Source organism: Platalea leucorodia (genome assembly GCF_965183815.1).
Source record: "Platalea leucorodia genome assembly, chromosome: W".
NCBI classification, from domain to species: domain Eukaryota; kingdom Metazoa; phylum Chordata; class Aves; order Pelecaniformes; family Threskiornithidae; genus Platalea; species Platalea leucorodia.
The window spans coordinates 12,798,151-12,817,681 of record NC_138859.1 but is presented as its reverse complement, the minus strand read 5'-3'; the positions used below and the strand labels follow the sequence as shown (position 1 = coordinate 12,817,681).

The window sequence follows — 19,531 nt, the reverse complement described above, 5'->3', positions numbered from 1 at the left end:
AACACTCTAACTTCAAGAATCATATTTTTCATAAAAGTAGTGGCTTTAATGTAGAATGGGTGGGAATGGGATTCTAGAGAGAAATCTGAAAGTTGTGTGGTAATTCACAAAAATTAACTATGGAAACGTGTCCTTTATGGTTTCCAAGTGTAGTGATATCCTTTGTAAGAAAACGCTTCTCAACAAATTCAGCGTACAGATGTCCTTGGGTTTTCTTAACTTAGGTGGATTAATCTATTTCCTAACAGGGTTTTTCATCTCTTCTTATAGCTAATTTTCTCTAGACTGAATCAATCAGCTTAAACAGAATCATGGAATGTTTTACTACGCTTATATACAGGAGTTATATTTTAGGAAGCTTCAGTTTTAAATGCTATTTTGAGATAACCAAGTGTTTCAAGTGAGATATCCAGAAATCAGCTGGATCATTTGAAAATTACAGTGGTTTACTGGAGATACGTTATTCTGTTTGAGCTCTCATGATTTAAGGTGTGAAGATAATACAATACTATTCCATCATATTACTTTTAATTTATTTGACTTTTCAAAATTTCAGAATAATCTCTTAACCGTTTTAGTCTCCAGAGAAGTAAATCTTGTGTACATGGTACCCTGAGACAAAAACAGTGAGTTATTTACCTGTCATTTTTCTTTCCTAAAAGTTCTCTGAACCTTTCTCCTGCATGTAAGAAATTCCTGCAAGAGCTCATTCTCATTTTCCTTATCTTTTGATTCCATTTATAAGATGCATTTTTCTAGTTTACTTTTATTCTCTTGAAGTCAAGAAAGTGGCTACAGATAACTGTGTGTCTGAAGCATTGGCAGCTTGTGTGTCCCTGAAGTAGCCTTCAACAAATCCTGAGGAAATTCCTACATAATCCCAAACTGAAAACAGACTCAGGAGTGGAAGTCCATGGATACTGTATTTATAGATGGCTTTTTCTCTTTTCACAGGTGAGTTGAGTCAATTATTACTTTCCACGTATTTCTGTGTCTACCCAGTTGATGGCACCTAGCTAACAAGAAGCTCAGTTGTTATGAGAATCCAAAACTCCTTCTGACTGTGTCTTCTCTAAACTATTCGTCCAGAGAAAGATTTTATTATCAGTTTGACATATTAATCTGTAATCACATTATTTTTGCATTTTGTCTCTTTCATTAGATGTTAACTGATAAATCAACGGGGCACTCATCTTCACAGATTTTTCTTGTGAAGCATGAGATGGTCTGTAGATAAATCATTCTAACATTTAGACAACTGCAGTGGATTGGAACAACTGTTTCCGAAAGAGCTCTTTCAGCTGTTGTTCACTTGTTGCTTCTTTCTGTTGCATCAGCTCTCTGGTTCCTTTGGTTACCCCCCCCCCCCCCCAGCCATCTGGCTTTGAGACTGAAGGACAATATGGCCTGCCTGAAGCAGGCCTCAGATTCTCCCAGTATTCTCTTCTTGCCCTAAAGAAAGAAAAGGAAATATTACAAAACTTTCATTACTTTCACATTAATTCAGACCAAATGTTCATTTTGAAGAGGGATGAGAATTTTTGTAGCTCTCCTACTGCCCCTTTGCCCCTTTTACTGCTCCCAGATCAAATTTAATTCTTCAAAATTATTAACACAGAATGTTTACGGTTATATTTAGACCTCCATATTGGTTAAGCTAGTCTGCTGCATGGACCAATGTAAGCCTTTATAAGGAGGGTGCTGGTGTGCTTTCCAGTTCAGATATACATACCTTGCTCTGACCCAGGGTTTGGTATGCATGCTCAGGTTATTGCCCCAGCTGCCATGTTTCTCAGAAGCTTCTCGCAAAAATCCTCTTTCAGGAGCCAGCTCCTCAGCTATTGCTCGGATGTGATATGGCTCAAATCCACAGCAGCCTCCAATGAAATGAATTCCTAAATCATAGGCCTTTCTTGCATATTTTTGAACATCCCATCTAGTTACAATTCTTGGCTCCAGACCTGCAAAGACATTCATATCTTAAATTTTCACCATGCTCCAGTTCACCGCATTTTTTTGTAAGAAATCACATTATTGAGACACTTGCACACTATTTGCAAAACTGGTTGTAGATGTAGATGTTTGAGCTGTCTGAGCTAGAATTAATAATGCAAACTTTCAGGAGTCTAGCTTTTAGATTCTGTTATGCTTTGCTGAGCTATGCTTGTTGTAAGCTGCTTTGGCTTTGAAAAACAGCACCTAATATCTTCTGAGACTGATCAAGCCCTAAGTCACATGCTTGCCATTCTGCCAGAGTTCTTAGCTGAAGTACTGGAGCACTTTCAATGTTATGCCCACAAGTCCAAAGAGTTCTTAATGAACAATCAATATCTGGGAAATCTGATTACAGTACTCTAATCTGTGAAAGGAGAAGGTATCATCAGCCTACCTGCAACAGGAATAAGCCTGCTTGTTATTCCTCAGGAATGCTTACTACACTTTTTTCCATGACCAGCTAATGGCAGGCAGTTGTTTCGCTGACAGCTGGGATCTGTAGCTATTTCTTAGCCCATCCCTTACTTAGTTATAAGCCCATCCATAAGCAGTTTGCTGCCTCAAGCCACTTCCTTGTGGAAAGTTCTGTGTGTAGATGACTTAGGATGGCTAAGATGCAACCTTTCTTTTGAACCCCTCTTCGTGTTGCAGGTTGTGGTAAGCAGAGCGGAGGGACGCCAGAGCTGAGAGGAAAGACGTGTGGAAGGAAAGGAACAGAAAGTGAGAAGAACAAGGAAAAGCACACCTGAAAGGGAAGGAGGCACAGGAGTTGCAGAACTGGAAAGAAAAGACCAGGGACTGGAGAAGAAACTTGAAGGAATAAAAATACAGGAATAAAGGAATAAAAATCCTCCCACTTCTTTATGCACATCTGCAGGAGATGAATCAGCTTGGTTATGAGGAGAGTGCAGCATGATGTCTGGGCACTGAACATTCCTCTAGGCAAAGAAGCCGTGGTGAGGTAGTAAGGTTCCAGCACCACAGCAGAAGTAGGATTCTTCTTCCTACATCCTGTCCCAGAAATGCCTAATATGCAAGAAGGTGATGCAAAGCAGATCTGCTCAAAGTCCAGTGAGTAGTTAAAGAGACAGAGTCAGAAAATAAAAAACAGAAGGGAAAAAAATGAAATGGTCTTAAACAGAAAATTATTGGTCTCAGAGGGAAAGACTGGACAACGGAAAAATAGATGGTCTAATATCAGAAGGAAAACCAGATTAAGCTATCTTAGAAAGCTGTTTAAATAAAAGTTTGTGTACAGTCCTGCAGATGTGAGAGAAAGCATCAGAAGCATCAATTCATGATTTCCTTGTCTCTCATATATCATTAAAAAGCTAATGCAAAATTGATACAAAACGATCAACAGTAAGAATGCAGCATCTTGCACTCAATTTATACCCGTATAAGCAACTAAACTCCAGGAGAACAGTATAGGGTGTTTCCCTGTCTTCTCCGTCACCCACCCTGTCACAATCAGTCCTTGTGTTTCAGGAGCATAAGGACAGCACCAACCTAACAGCTCTGAAGAAACATGGATAGACTCCGCCATAAGAACTGGCCACACATGGTGAAACATGGTGATTGAAAACAAGCAGTATGCTACGAAAAGAAGTTGCCACATAGATCACGTTTTGTGGGGTTTTCTTCCCCCCTCCCAAAAATGACTAACATTCTATTTTCCGTGCCTGTCAATGTACAGTATTTTTCTTGGCTTTATTCAGAATTAAATATCTCTAGCTTAACAGTTTATGTTATCATTTACAGTAAAAAGATATTGAAATTTTCATCAACTTCTGATGAGAAGATTGTAATGTGCGCCTAGATTTAGCCCCTCTGTACGTCTACTCTTGAGATAACTGGGTATGCTTTGACTGACCAGGACTTTTCTGTCTAAAACATTGTCCTTGCTTAACTGGTGACATTTGAGAGCAATTGCAGTAACACAGAAGGGAAAAACACAGAAAACTGGAAAAAGTTCTAAAGATAAATAAATACTGCTGGTATCTAGATGCTGGAGTTTGCCAATACAACATAGCCAATGCTTTTCTAGAAACTGAGATCTTGTTGGCCTGTACAGAGGTTATGTACACTTCAAATACCTAAATGCCTCTTTGTGCATATTGCCTTCCACAAAAAGCAGAGTCAACTGGGTCAGTTTAACAATGATTTACCAAACTACTTCTCTGCCATCAAGTGATCAGTTGCTCCTTCTGGGTAGTGCAAACATTCACAGAACCAGGCTTCTCCAATTGACTCATGAAATTTCTGAAAACTGACATCTCATACAGTTTGCTTATAACATACAAACCAAGAACCATAACAAACCAAAGAGTGAATCCTTCAATTAACTTGATTACTTACTGCATCTGTTCTATCATTTTTGCTTGCAATCAGAGGAGTTATACGAAGGAATGAATAGGATAAATGAGTTCCTGACACTTTTAAACATCCCAGAGTATTTTCAGAACCCAGACATGTTGTTATTATCTAATGAATGCCTCAGGCTCATGCTTTATTCTTTTTCCTTCATTTACGTAGAGAGGACTTTTAAAATAAAATATCTTCCTGAAAATCACATCCATATCTTTTTTTTTTTCCTAAAAATTCAAGTTTCAGTTGTTTTAATACCTTATTTTATAGGCTGATCTTGAAAAGAAGAATGTATGATATCTGAAAATGAAGGCATTTTTCTAATCAATTTTAAAATGTTTAGGCTGCTTTTTTCCTCTTATCTTAAGAGGATGTGACCTTCTACATCCCAGGTGGGAATAAGCCCTAAATACACAAGCCTTATATACGCATAAAGTGGCTGAATCTTTCGGTCTTTTGGGTAGAATTTCTGCTGAGCATAAGAGTGATGAATCCATCTCCAAACTGCTAATCCATTTGTAAGCAACATCAAAGAACATATTCCCTCTTCTGCTTTCTCTCTAATCTCACTTATCTTAGACAGTTACACTTGCAAGACTGAACCATTATGAGTGCAAGAATCATGCACCTATACTAATGATCCAGCTCCGCATATGCATTATACATTAAATCCCTATGCAGGTAAACATTATAGGGCTCATGGGCTAGACGTCACAACCGAGAATGCTGGGGAGCTCCAGTCCAAAGGCATTTAAAGTCTGGGTTGTTTTTAGTGTATTTGCTCTTGTTAATTTCTTTGGACTATTTTACAGCTGTCCTGAACAAGGTTCTATAGCACAAGAAAAAAAAAACAACATTTTTTTTTAATTGATTTAGGTTGTGGCACTTTAACTGTTTTCATCATAATTTCACTTTCAGTCACATGCTGTGATACTGCTGAAATACTCTCATTATCTGGATGATCTTTAACCCAATCCATCTATGCAGAATGCCAGACAGGATAATTGAGACTGATCCTATTGTACAGGAGGATGCCTTGCAGTTTCAGCTTTGCTAAAAGCTAGGGGAAAAAAAGGAACAGACAGTAAATAAATTTAAAAAAAAAAAAAAAAAGATACCCTTGTCTTACCAAAGGGAAATTCTGGAAGGTCAATAAATCCTTGCTTCCCACAATCAGGTGTATGGAAAGCAAGTGGTTGGGACATCAGGTGAGCTTTCAGTTTAGCAGCGTGCAAGCCCTCTTTCATCAGTCTCACAGTTTCCAGGGAGGTATCTGGGTCAAAATGGCAGTTGACTCCAACAATAGAAGCACCTAGGAGGAGGAAAATAAATAAGTTCAAGTCACATCTCCCTAGGAAGTGGGAGGTGAAAGTTCTTAGCCACAGCACTCCATAAGCAGAGCAGTCCATCTGTACACCAGCACTATGAACACAAGCGTCCTGGTTTCAGCTGGGATAGAGCTAATTTCCTTCCTAGTAGCTGGCATAGTGCTGTGTTTTGGATTTAGGATGAGAATAATGTTGATAACACACTGATGTTTTAGTTGCTGCTAAGTAGTGCTTACACTAGTCAAGGACTTTTCAGCTTCCCATGCTCTGCCAGGTGCACAAGAAGCTGGGAAGGGGCACAGCCAGGACAGCTGACCCACACTGGCCAAAGGGCTATTCCGTACCATATGACGTCATGCTCAGTATATAAGCTGGGGGGAGTTGGCCGGGGGGCAGGGATCGCTGCTCGGGGACAGGCTGGGCATTGGTCAGCAGGTGGTGAGCAATTGCATTGTGCATCACTTGTTTTGTATATTCTTTTATGATGATGATGATGATGATGATGATGATTATTTTCTCTTCCTGCTGTCCTATTAAACTGTCTTTATCTCAACCCACAGGTTTTACTTTTTTTTTCAGTTCTCTCCCCCATCCCACCAGGAAGGGGAGGAGGGTGAGCGAGTGACTGTGTGGTGCTTAGTTGCCGACTGAGGTTAAACCACGACAACAAGGTAGTTGGATTAGAGCCAGCCTCAACTCTCCTGAGGCTGATCATTCCATTTACATCTCAGTTGCACTCTTTACCTTCCTGATGAGGAATCACATCTCCCACCCTCATGCAGTTGCTTTTCTCATCAGTGCTCAATCAGTGAAGACTGATTATGTACAGCCACATATACAAATAGCTAACAGGTTCCTAACACAGGTTCTGCCTTTGGATTTCAACTCTTAACTCCAAAGGAAAAGAGTAGTTCAGAACAGATATAATAAAACCCCTGTATGGTCGGTCCATCATGCCCCTGATTAATTCCTTCTGCCCTTCCCTTTGTCCTGCAGAAAACACAGCATTTGATAGGCAATAAGATTAATTTTTTCATTCTCTTATTCTCTCATCCTGGATTTGAACTGTGCTCCACACATTTCTAAAAACATGAGCAGAGAATCAAAGGCGGCTTTGGATTCTGCTTATGTTTCATAATCCTGAGCCCAGAATTTGGGGCTGGGTCTGTAATCAACTTTGAATAGTTTTAGGATTTTGTTCTACTCAGTATCAGCTGCCTGTGGCTATTGCTCCCAATACCATCCTGGTTAATAAGGATTTTATAGCTGCATTTTCATACTTTTTTTTACAAGACTGCTCTAGTAAAGTACACATAGAAACTCTTCCACAGGCTCAAAACTTTCATCAAGTATAATTGGGAAGCTATCTACTTGAGATACACATCCATTTATCTCAATGATTAAGGACTTAACTTTGTTCCATACTTTTAAAGTGCAGATTAAAACAGATTCTTACCAGCCTTTACCAGTCGGACAGCACATTGTCCGGGGGGCACGCCATGCATGTCTCCTTCTGGACAATGCACATTGTAGCTGCAACTGGCTTCCTAGATTCTTTTAGGACTTCAACAGCCCAGACAGCTTCTTCAACATGTTCAAAATACTGAAAGAAATTAAAAGTGGACTACTTTCGTTTCTTGGAGATGAAACATAAACACATTAATCCAGACCCCAAATTCACCAGCAATACAATGACTTGATTCTTTTCTGATTTACACTAACAGAATTCAGTTGAGTTCACTGACCACACAGTTAAAAAAGGATTTTAAAAAGTCAGAAGGAAAACTAAATCCAAAATAAAAAGATACTCATGTTTCAGAATAAGAATGCCCATACAGGGGGTTAATCAGGGATTTATCCCTGAAGAACTATTTTCATCTAGAAAAGTCACCATGGGTTGGTTACTTACGGAGTACAGGAGGAAACAGGAACTAATCAAGATCACATTAATCTATCCTCTTTGTACTGGTACAGAATTTGACTTGACTGAGATGATAGAAATTTAGGGTTCAAGGTCCTATTCTAGGACGCTTGCAGATACTGCTGTGCATTTAGAAAACATCTGATTCTACTGGAATAAAAGTATAACAGAAAATTTTAAAGAAGGAAGCAATATATACTTGTATTCCCTAAAGTAGACTAGACATCTTAAAGTTAACACACTGTGCCAGCTGAAGGCATGTACTTTTTTACAGATTTACCTCTGCAATTAGGAAGTCAACATTCTTCTTCATAAAGCCATCTAGTTGCTTTCGAAAGGCTGCTTTAACCTCTGCTTTATCCTTGCAGCTTAAGTATGATGGTGTTTGACTGAGTCCTCCAGCCACTAAAGCATCACCTTCATTAGCCACTTCTCTTGCAATGTCACAAGCAGCTTCATTCACTTTCTGGCACTATATGAATATAGATTACATCATTTTTACCTGGTCAGAGATATGCATGTAATTTCAGAGCACAAAAAGGACAAAAGAGTCAAAAGCCATAATGACTTCTTCATATTCATTTATAATTTAAATGTATTTTTCTATAATATTGATTAGGAAGATCAGCATTTTTCAAAAAAATAACAAACATTAAGAAACAGATTTCTTGCAACTTATAAGTTATCATATTATCAAACACTAATACAAAAACATATTACCTTTAATACATCTTACACAAATAGTCTATAAAAAAGCAAATATTTGGTGTGAAGCAGAATTTTTTTTTCCTCTTAGAAAATAAGTTAGTTAGTTACACTTAAGTGTCTGCTTCTATTCTGAGATTTTGTGGATGGAAAAAAAGAGTAGTAATTTCAATTGATTTTTCATTCTGTTTCTTAATGTATTATTTTAGTATTTTGATAATTTTCAAAATTTAAGCTATGATATGATATAGAGTCATTTAAGGCACTTTTAAAAGGATGTCATTAATTACCTGATGTTAAAGTTACCAATTTAAGAATAGCAAAGGGAAACTTATCACTATATATGATTAATTAATCACCTAGACTGAAAGACACATTCCCTGTATACCCAAACCAGGATGACTAGAACAGCTTGTGAAAGAGGTTAAGCTGGGAAAAAAAGATTTTTGGAAAAGAATCATTATTTGGGATAGATAACAAGGACTGATTAGAGCAGGTTTCTTTGTGGCCCATGGGCTACTTAGAATCTACATAGGTTTCTCTCAGCTGAAGTTTTCCATGGCTGCCTCAAAACATCCAGATGATTTTTAAGGCTATTGCTGACAGAGTGTCTTCCATTTGCACTTCTGCTCAGGTACGTGTTTGGGAACACCAGGAGCTGGAGCCATAAACCAGTTAGAGCCTGGAGGAAACTGCTTCTAGAACTGGCAGCAAATCAAGCTTGAAAGTTTTGCTGCAATGCATTCCAGTTTCCAGTTGCTTTCCCAACCCCTCTTATCATTTTTCGTTGCAGCATGGCTAGTTCCAGAGGCACTATGTTTCTGGGATATCACTTCAGACATTTCGATGTTGCATCTATTGAATGTAAAGGTACAGCATTTCAGATAAATTTGGTCATATGACATTTTAATGTCTTAACCTCTTAATTAAGCCTCAAGTGTTTCCCTAGTGTCCAGATTGCTCTAGTTTCTGACTTGGGATATCTTCACATAAATATATTCCTTCCTCTCTGCGCCCTGGAGAATCTTCTCTATTTTCCAGAGGCTGAAATAATAGACAATAGGACCAAAGGGGAAAAGATCAGAGAAAACACCCAACGACAAATCTTCTAGTCTCAAAGGAACTATCTAGAAATGTTTGTGCCAGAAGTCCCAGTGGAGATGGGGCCTGCATCTAGTGAAGGCACCCAACATCCTACAACTCCTCTGTGTAGGGGGTAAGAAAACACCAACACAGTACTTCTGTTACTGTACCAGATTACCCTTACACATGAGAAGGGGAATACTGACCACAGTGTATACCTTGGATTTTTTAGTTGATATTTTATTGAAGACATGGTCCTAAAAAAACATTCAGTTCTTATTAGCAAGTCATTATTCTCCAGGATTCTTCACCATTTTTGCAGTTGATTTGTTTCTCTGGATGCTAAAGCATTTCTTTTTTTACAATTGATTTTGCTCTCTGTGCATTTAGTCCTCCCTATACTTTGTATGAAAACTCCAGTAAACTATCTCCTCAGATGGGAAAAATAAGATGTGGGCATCCTTTTTCCTCTCTTCATCTTTGCCCCATTTTGTTATTTTTTTTTTTTCTTTCCCCTTTAACCTTGTCTTTCTTACTATTCCAAATTCTGAAATTGCACCATCTCATTCTTTGGTCCTCAAATATAACCAAAACTGTTATGACAAACTGTGAAAATACTTGATAATTCTTTCTATTAAACCTTTTGAAATGAATACACTTATTTCATATCTCCATCAAAATAGTATTTTACTCACACTTATTTTCTCAGCTACATAATTGCCCCTGTTCTCTAGTTTGTCCTCACTGGCATAAAATGTGAATGCCTGCAGAACATTGGATCCAGCTCTGAGGAATTCCCGGTGAAGCTGACAAACTGCAAAGAATTAAAAGAGACAAAGAAGAGATGTTTGGTACAGTTATTACTATTATTATCCCAAAACTAAATGTTTATTGAATTAATGTTACTGTAAAAGAAGTGATACTGTGTTTACTAGAAGAGCCATTATGAGGGAGTAGAAGCAGTACCCCAGTCTGTGTAGAATTCCTTTCTTCCCACTCTTAGAACATTAGGTAGAAAACTTCCTTCTTAGTTATTCTCTGCTAAGAATGACTGAAGATTTCTATATTTAGTTCATCAGTAGATTCAGATGCTCACGTACCCAAGAGTCGGGCCACTGAAGAACATCAAAACAACCAGCAGGTGGATCGGGCTGCTAAGATTGAAGTGGCTCAGGTGGATCTGGACTGGCAACATGAGGGTGGATTGTTTATAGCTCGGTGGGCCCATGACACCTCAGGCCATCAAGGAAGAGATGCAACAGACAAATGGGCTCGCGATCGAGGGCTGGACCTGACCATGGACGCTATTGCACAGGTTATCCATGAATGCGAAACATGCACTGCAATGTGTACCTCAAGGGGATTTGATTTTGGGTGAAAATAGCCAATGAACTGAATGGTATGATGTTAATTGCTATATAATACTGTATGTCATCACTTCTATGGTGGCTATATGCTATATCAACAGAATCACAGTAAGAATCACCCAGATTAATGAAGAATGAACTTTGATGGAACCGAGCAAAGTGCAGCGGTGATAGAACCATAACTGGCTTCAGCATGCAACAACCCAACACCACACACCATCTCTCCTGCCCTATAGGACTGTTATGAGAGATGAAGCCCAAAGTCATGGACCGAATGAACTCAACGGACATTTTAGAGGGATGGCCCATGGACTAAGGGAATGATATCTGTGTGTACATATCAAAAGACTGGAAAAGTGGTGGTGATTAATTGGAATGTATTGGAAAGGATAGGACCTGGGCATGACATAGATGGTATAGAATAAGGGGTGGATACTGTCCTGGTTTCAGCTGGGATAGAGCTAATTTTCTTCCTAGTAGCTGGCACAGTGCTGTGTTTTGGATTTAGGATGAGAATAATGTTGATAACACACTGATGTTTTAGTTGCTGCTAAGTAGTGCTTACACTAGTCAAGGACTTTTTTCAGCTTCCCATGCTCTGCCAGGTGCACAAGAAGCTGGGAAGGGGCACAGCCAGGACAGCTGACCCACACTGGCCAAAGGGCTATTCCGTACCATATGATGTCATGCTCAGTATATAAACTGGGGAGAGTTGGCCGGGGGGCAGGGATCGCTGCTCGGGGACTGGCTGGGCATCGGTCAGTGGGTGGTGAGCAGTTGCATCATGCATTACTTGCTTTAATAATAATATTATTATTACTACTATTTTATTTCAGTTATTAAACTGTTCTTATCTCAACCCATGAGTTTTCTCACTTCTACTCTTCCGATTCTCTCCCCCACCCCATCAGGGAGAAGGGAGGGAGCGAGCAGCTGTGTGGTTCTTAGTTGGTGGCTGGGGCTAAACCACAACAACCCACAAAACAATAATTATAATAATTTCTAGAACACTACTTATCATGTAAAACAGAGTTAAAACGCTCAACAGCTTATAGCAAATACAGGAATAATTTATTCCCTAGATATTGTATAGAGACATGAGAACACTGCAGTTTCTATGGCAGATGTTTGGAAAAGCTTTCCTGAAGTCTTGGTTCATCATACCTCATTGTCTACAGACAATCTGTGTCATTAGGGAAACATGTTAATGTGTCACGAGAATAAAATTACTGCCTTCAGCTACAACAAACACAGCATTCTATGCCAGAGAAGCTCAAACGGTAGTCTGAGTTGCTAGAGTCAATCTGCACACACAGCAGCACATCTGCTTTCAGTGAAGGAACAGTGTGGTGTCCCTTGCTTTTCTCTACTAGTACAGTATTTCATTTCTAATTACAGCCTTGGGTAACCACACTGTGATTTAACACAGCAGTCACAAAGAACTATCCAGGAACATAGATTCTAGCAGAGCTACAATTCAAAGAGTCCCTGGAATTTGCCTGAACTATCGGGATCAAATTTCAGTTTTACAGCCTTTACACAGTCAAAACATTCCTAGTGCAGAGAGTATTCTTTTTCCTACATCATTAAAACAGGCTACTGAGCCCAACTAAAAGGACTGTCTCTGTATGTTTCTAGTGTTCTGTAGTTTGTTTTTCTATTCGCCCCCATGAAAAATCATTGATGAACACTAGTCAGGAAATGTGAAAAGGAAAAAATAATCTACAAATATTTTCACAAATGCTTTATGACATTTCCATAATAAACTAGATTTATTTACCCCCATGGTTAGTGCTCTTTAAATATGGTTCCTGCATTCCTAGAAGAATGTTTGGGATTTGTGTGAATAAGGATGGAGACATTGGTAGGCAAATGAAACATAATCTAACACGTATGAATAAGGAACTTTATATCCCAAACTATCAGGTATGTGAACAGCAGACTCTTGAATGGGTCTGCATTTGGAGGGAAAGAATAGCATTATAAGTAAAGTATCAGCCTGAATCTCATTCAATCCCAGGCAAATCATTTTTACCACTAGAATACACTTAGTATTATCAAGCCCACAGTAGTCTGCATGATGCTATCAAAAACCCAAACCACTCTAATTTACTTCTTGTGTGACTTCTAGCATGTTACTGAAGCTATGTTTTCTTCCACTATTTGAGAAATGAGGTAACAGCCACATATGAGGCTAAACAATTATTAAATTTGATGCATTTTAGGAGTCAGACATACAACACTGAGTTTTCATTTCAATCTACCATGAGTTGGACATTTCACAAAAGACACAGACTTAAGCTAACAGCAGATGGGGGCAGTAAGTGCATATGCATATTGCTCAGTACAGAGCAGTAGCTCAGATACCTGATCTGGCTCAGAAGAAATATTTAGATCTCATTTCTAAACTTGTCAGTCTGGCAAAACTTCTCCTCCCTTGTAACGGAGATAATGGCCTTCAACTCACTTTTTTTTTTTTTTCTTTCTTTTTTTTTTTTTTTCCTCCATCATTCCTTGCTGCAATCTCAGAACCTCCCTCATTCCTTACAAAGACAAGAAGGGCCGGTAGTTGTATGGTTTTTTACACCAGCTGGCTCAGACAGTTGGTCCTTCTGTTCTTTACACCTGCTTTCAAAATAACATGACCCTTGAGCATGCAGGAGCAAAGAGCAATAACAGAGGGGAGGCAGCACACTGCACTGAAAGAAATGAACACATTTCCAGTTAAGGGTGTATTTATAAATAGCCTACAAAGGGCTTATAAAAGTGTTATGTTACAGGCATGAGCAATATGTTCTAGCAAATCAGTAGTAATTCTTAGAAGGCTGGGCTAACCTATGACTACTGATCACTTGTTTAAAACAAATCTGTGTGCCAATTTAGCCTATTTAAGCCATCTGCAACTGCCTCTATGTAAGGTAATGTCTTGCATTCCCCATGGACCGAGACCTACACTTCCTGAGAAGGCATGTGGAGAGGGTCAAAGACTTTTGTGGTACAAAAGAAATAAGCAAAGGGGAAACAAAGAGCATGGTATAAGCGCTACGATTTGTAAGATGGAATGCGCAGGGGCAGAAAAAGGTACAGGTGGAGAGAAAGAGAGAGGTGATAGGATGTATTTTTGGGAGATGAGGTTCAACAAATTAGGTCATCACCCTTTAAACCTTTGCTGGAGCACTGCATTATCTAAGGCTGTCCATGACCCTAAGTTAGGCATGCTACACAAAGTAACACTTGAAGGCTGAGAAGGATTAGGGGAAAAAATAGGTAAGGTGTACAAAGCAATGTAATAGAGAGGGCTAAGATCTCTATTTCTCCTTCTCCTCTTCTTCCTTCTTCCCCCTTTATAGAGGAAAAAGACTAATTTGGAAGGACATACACTTAAGACAGAACAAAGAAAATTTTTTTCCCAGGACATTCTGAATTAGCTTGTGGGATTAACTGCACATGATATTACTAGGGCAAATGCTTTATTGTAATGAAGCATACATAAATAGATAATAGCACCTGCTTTTGCACTATTTATGCTAAACACTATAATCTTTATGCTGTAAGGCATAGAATGATTGCTCATTTTGCCCCCCTCCACTGTAGACAGTCACTCCATTAAATGGGATAGGCAGAAGTTGAGTTAACACCCTTGGCACAGCAACTGATGCAATTTTATTGCAATTCTTAGGTTCTTATGAGGTTTATCAATCCTCATTTCACAGTGGAGCCAGATACATTAAATACTCCTCTTCCATTCCATTGTTTATTAAAAGCTGCCGTTTTCCTGAAGGAATTAATAAACAAACTGTATTCATTTATAATGGTCAGAACACAACAAAACAGATAGTTAACTGCAGAATTTTTTGTCACAAGATGTTGTGAAGGATAAACTTGATATCAGCTCAAGGACAGACTGGACATGTCCATGAGAGAGAAATCACTGAATGTTATTAAATACAAAGATACCATATCTGTGTCAAAAAGTCCCTGGGTTACAAATTACTGAAGACTGGGAAAGCATTCTGGAGAGGTATCACTGTATGTTTGCACTACTCATATTCTTTCCCAACCAACTGCTTTTGACCAGTGTTAGAGCAAGAATAAGGGGTACGATGATTAGGGGGTCTATAGATTCTTAGACTATTCTTAACAGTGTGTAATTCTACATTGTCAAGCAACCCACTACAAGTTCCTATATATTTATTATTTATCCAACCATGTTTACCTTCACTATAGAATCACCATTTCCCAGTAAAACTGACCTGCTTCTGGGTGTTCTACCGTTGCTTCGGGAGTCCAAGGCCTAGCTTTTACATACCCCCTCTTTTCAAGAGCAAAGACGAATCCTCCATCTCCAATCACAAATTCTCCAGCATCTAAACGCTCTAGAATACCCTGCAGAAAGCAGGAAGAAAGGTTAATAATTACAGTTCTTCAGTTTTGTGGGCTTCCTTTGTTGACATTTCCTGTATTTGCAAAGCAGATATAATTATTTGTGGGCTACCAGAAACATCTTTGCCATAATAATAAGAAGTAATCCATTTCCTTCTTGAAATTCTCTTTAAAGAATAGTAGGTGATCTGTTTTACAACATAAGGCGTTAATATATGCATATATATTACATAAGACTTTTAATTATTCAGTTTATTGTATTCCAGAGATATAGTCCCCAGAACTAGAAGTCAATGGTCTAATTCCATTCCTATGAAAGTAAAACACAGTCTCAAATTCTCCTGTAAAATATATGTGAAACTTTTTAAAATGAAACACTAGTATCACTGACCTCTTCATTAGCTCATTTGCTCTTTAGCTACAAATGCCATCATGACAGAGCCTCAGCACAAGTAGCTTGTGACACAAGATGGCACAACAAGCATCAAAAAAAGTAAGCATGTAACATTTTCCTAGCAAATAAGACACATCTCAGAATGCTGGCCTCCATTTTCTGACAGACTTTTCACTGGCCTGGGTTTCCTTACCTAGACTTACAAAATGAAAGAAAATCCTGCTTCTTTTGCACAGCCCAGAAATGTTTTAAGATGCCAAATTACAAACCTTACAGCACCCTGTGATTAACCTTGCTTCTGCCTTGAACTCTACACTAACACAAGGAAAGTGGTAATTATTTTTTTTTGTAAAATGAAAAACATGAATACAAAATATATTGATTGCACCTAATACATATTATTTTTTGTATTCCTTTCATTGCTTCATTGGATTGTTCAAATTTTCAAAAAAGTACCTTGCTGTTATACTAAATAGTACTAAATTCTGCCAGTAGATTACAAACATAATTCTATTTGACTTTAAAAAGTGGATTAATGCAGACCCATTACATTAACAAAGGTAGTGGGTACAGAAAAAGATTTTAAAAAATCAAAGGTAAGACTGAAATTGCTGTCCATAGTTATCTTTTCCTGATGGCCTACTAGCGTTTCAGTAGATGAAATTTGAGGGAGTAGGGGAAAAAAAAGCACCTTGCGGACATAGAGTTGAGTGTGTTTTTTTGTGTTGAGAGGAAGGGTTTTTTAACAATTAGCCTCCAACCTTTAGTAGATTATCTTTCTTGATAATTTCTCCTTCATTCATTCAATTATCTCACACCATACATCCAGGAAAGAAAAACACTTATAACATCTCAGCACTGCCCTTTAGGCAGCATGAGAGTATGCCTTTCCAACAAGAAGGTGCACTGTGCCAACTATGCCAGTTCCAGTACCAAGCATAGCAGTGTAAGGCTACTTGGAGGCCACAAAGCCTGGCTGAGAGGGTCGGCGTTTTTGGCCCAGGCACTGACATAGCAGCAAGGTGATGGGGCTTCTCTGCACAGTGTTGCTGTGCAGATATATGAGCTAGGCCAAGTGTTGGCTTGCAGATGTCTGCATCACATTCCATTGCACATTCTGGACTTTCCAAAATATTGACGTAATTAACTTTACAACGTTAAGAAAAAGTGCAAGCTTTTATCTTTATTTCAGCAGGACCAGGGCAAAACTCAATCTACAATACTCAGTCTCCAAAACTCAGTAATTTTCAATAAGTCTACAAGTCGTGCCTGTCTATTAGGGCAATTCTGTTGTAAGTGTAAATGTCAGGAGGCTTTGTAAAGATTGTGTTTGCAATTAACTAATTTGCAGTTGTAACAGAATGCCTCAAATGGGGCCAGAGAAAGGCACCCAAGGGATCACTGGTTGAGTCCCTGCTTCCTCTGCCTGCCAAGGAATCTTTTACAGACAGAGCCTGCTTCAGAAGTTTAATATGCAGAGAACAGGAGTGCAGAGGGGAAAACAAAAAAAAAAAATCTTAAATGTATAAGCAACCTCAGTTGTTGCTTGTTAACTGAAGATTACATTACAATAGATACATGTTGACACAATATATAGATATATTTAAATGCACTACAATCAACAGGTTTTTTTTTTCAAGTCCCTTCTAGGATTTAACAGCAGTTTCCCTTCACAGTTCTAGCTTTTTTAAACTGCACTTTAAAATAATCTTCACTTTTGACACACAGAAGCAACATAAGCCATGACTGAATAGATTGTGGTATCTTAATATATAATATATTGTGATATATTAAACCTAGCATCAGGGCATCTAATAGCAGGTGACATAACTATAAAGCACAAAGTGCTTAAACTTACTTTGTCAGTTCAGATTGGCTCAAAATGGAAATAACTTTTTTGCGGACTTTATTATAGGTCTGATATCATCTCTTCACACCATTTTTACTTTATCTATACTGGATAAAATACCATTGGTTCAAACAGCATATAGCTAGCATGAGTTCAGCATCAACATTGTTTTGTTCTGCCCCAGAGAACTACAACTGTGTGCTCATGCCCAATCCAGATCAAAATTGTACTGTCAAGTGATCCAGTAGTACACAGATCTGGTATTAAATAACAAGAAATAGTATCTGTAAAAAGCTAACCAGGGCTTTTTTGAGCCATCTTTTCACTGCTTCACTTTTGCTACCATGAACAAAGTTGCACCACAGTCCATACATCTATCCACGGAAGGAGTGCAAATGACTGTATGAAGATATTCCCCCAACCAACTTTAAGAATGTAACCGAACCATATAAGTGAAAAGCCTGCTTGGTCTACCTATATCCTATCTTTCCATCGGTGGAGAGAAAAAAAGCATCTCAAAATAACTATTCAGATCTTAAGTGAGCCCTCAAGAAAGGCTTATCTCTGTCCATTGCCTGTAGGAGAACCTAGGGCAATTGCCTTCTGCTAGGTGTCTGAAGTTAGGTGGCATGTGCCAAAAAATAAGCAGCAGAACAAATACCTCCTCACCTCCTTCCTTTATAACTGAGCTACCTGAAAGGCATAGAGTTCATAGACTTCTTCCCATATCCTTCTGTTCTCTTACTCTAGACTTATATGCTACATATAAAACCAAATAAAAACAGTTCTGAGTAAGAAGTGTCCAGTGTCCTACTAATAATACTGTCCTTCCAAACAGAAGGTAGAATACATGATTCCACTGACCCTCCCAAGCAGCACTGCAGGGTAGCAGTACTGGTATATGTCAGAGAGTCTGATTTAGATATTGCTCAAATGTTTATCTTGATGGCCAGAATGGCTGATGCCTGAATAACCTTTTATACTGGCTTATTTCTTTAGCTAAATGAGAGTGCGAAGGGCATGCATATATTGGAGACTGCGCTCCTATTACAAACACTGTTGGTATTCAGTCATATAAATAAAGGGAAGAGCAATTTGGGGCTTTTAGAGTTGTCAGGACGCTGGAGACAGGAATCCCATCCAATGAAGGTTTATGCTTACAATATTTACAATTTTAATGTGTTGTGAGCACTGCTTAGTTTGCATATCAAATAATATTAAGCAAAATGGTTTTGAACTTTGGTGGCTTCAATCTATGTGTTGAGAGAAATCAAGATTCTGTGAGCTGTTACAGCATTAAGTTGAATCTAATCTATCTATCTCATAACAGTGTCCAAATGTCTTTAATGGTTTGATGCTGAATAGGTATAGTTATTATTACGTCTTTACTTTAGCTTTTCACAATATGCCCTTACCCGCAGAAATACCGAGTACCTTACTTGGAGGTTAAGTGCGGTTTGCGGGTTGTGCCAGTTTTGCAGCAGCTCCCCAGGAAAGCCTCCGGGCAGGACCCCGAGGGGGCGGGAGAGGCGGCCGGGTACAGCGGAGCCCCAGCCCGACCCAGAGTCGAGCTCTGCCCTGTGCCGCTGGGAAGCTCCCGCCGCTCCCCGCCTGCGCGCCTCGCAGCACCGGCGCGAGGCTGCCTCTGCCCTACCGCGTGGTCCCGCTAGGGCAGCGCCCGCACCGCGGCAGGGGCACCCCTCCCAGCGCCCGCCGCTGCCCCCACGCCGGACAGGGGAACGGGCCCGCCGAGAGCAGGGGACCGGGGCCGAGCAGGGGAGGGAGGTGGGGGAATTATCCTTTTGCCCTGTTTCGTGGTCTTCCTGATCGGCAGCATTTTCCTCGCCAAAGGACGCTGGCTACCTGAGACTACCCAGACGACTCGGCACGAAGCAGAAGATAACCCGAGCGCTCAGCCCGCACTTTTATAACGCGGGGAGGAGGCGGGCCGCGGTGAGCAGCGCTGCGAGCGACACCCCCGGCCGGCCCGGCCCCTGCCTCCGCGGGGCGCCCTGGCACGGCCCGGGACTGACCCGCCCCCTCCCGCCACCGCCCCCGCCTGGCTCGGGGACGAGCACTGGGGGTGGGGATCGGGAGGCGCCCGGTAGCTCCTCCGGGCTGCCCCCTCGGCCAAGGGGC

General features: G+C 39.8%; 1 pseudogene across 1 annotated transcript; it reads right to left on the bottom strand.

Moving 5' to 3' along the window:
* Window positions 1–1,250: 1,250 nt before the first annotated feature.
* LOC309601752 (betaine--homocysteine S-methyltransferase 1-like) lies at window positions 1,251–19,229 on the bottom strand (annotated as a pseudogene). The gene is made up of 8 exons: window positions 19,191–19,229; window positions 15,020–15,152; window positions 10,095–10,213; window positions 7,892–8,083; window positions 7,147–7,293; window positions 5,492–5,674; window positions 1,733–1,961; window positions 1,251–1,452 (listed from the first exon to the last, which is right to left on the bottom strand). The product of its transcript is annotated as a betaine--homocysteine S-methyltransferase 1-like (transcript).
* Between the last annotated feature and the right edge of the window lie 302 nt (window positions 19,230–19,531).